Below are 1,203 nucleotides of genomic sequence, written 5' to 3' on the forward strand. Positions count from 1 at the left end.
ATGTGATTGAGAAGATATGATTTGAAAAACATTTTAAAAGATTTGATTTGAAAATTATAAACTTGACTAACAAGAAAAGATATGATTCAATCATTAAACCTTTCTCAACAGAAAAGGCAACATACTTGAAATGTTGAATCAAATCATTAATTGTTAGCAAGTATTTTTGAAAATGGAAAGAAATTGATTTTGATTGAAAAGATATGATTTGAAAAAGATTTGATTTTGAAAAATTTTGAAAACCTGAAAAAAATCTGAGTTAAAAACAGAATCTTCCCTCTTGTGCCATCTTGGCGTTAAACGCCCAGAATGGTGCACATTCTGGCGTTTAACGCCCAAAACTATACCCTTTTGGGCGTTAAACGCCCAATCAGGTACCCTGGCTGGCGTTTAAACGCCAGTCTGTCCTTCTTCACTGGGCGTTTTGAACGCCCAGCTTTTTCTGTGTAATTCCTCTGCTGTATGTTCTGAATTTTCAATTCTTTGTATTATTGACTTGAGAAGACACAATTTAAAAATATTTTTGGATTTTTAATAATAAGGAAAAATCAAAATGCAACAAGAATCAAATAACAATGCATGCAAGACACCAAACTTAGCAGTTTGTATACTACTGACACTGATGAGAATGCATATGAGACTCATAAACACTCAAGTCAAGAGAATTCAAAGATCAGAGTAAGAAATCATCAAGAACATCTTGAAGATCCTTAAGACACATGAATGAATGCATGCAATTGACACCAAACTTAAAATGAAACACTAGACTCAAACAAAAAATATTTTTGGATTTTATGATTCTGTAATTTTTTTTGTGTTTTTCGAAAATTAAGTGGAAAAAGGTATCAAAATTCTTAATGAGAATTCCAGGAATCATGCAATAGCTAGTCTAAGACTCCGGTCCAGGAATTAGACATGGCTTCACAGCCAGCCAAGCTCTCAAAGAAAGCTTCGGTCCAAAACACTAGACATGGCCAATGGCCAGCCAAGCCTTAGCAGATCACTGCTCCAATAGCAAGATTGATAAAAATCAACAAGCTCTTGTGATGATAAGTTGAAACCTCGGTCCAATGAAATTAGACATGGCTTCACAGCCAGCCAGACTTCAACAGATCATCATGAAACACTAGAATTCATTCTTAAGAATTCTGAAGAAAAAATACCTAATCTAAGCAACAAGATGAACCGTCAGTTGTCCAAACT

This window comes from Arachis duranensis, chromosome 2, assembly GCF_000817695.3.
Source record: "Arachis duranensis cultivar V14167 chromosome 2, aradu.V14167.gnm2.J7QH, whole genome shotgun sequence".
NCBI lineage: Eukaryota > Viridiplantae > Streptophyta > Magnoliopsida > Fabales > Fabaceae > Arachis > Arachis duranensis.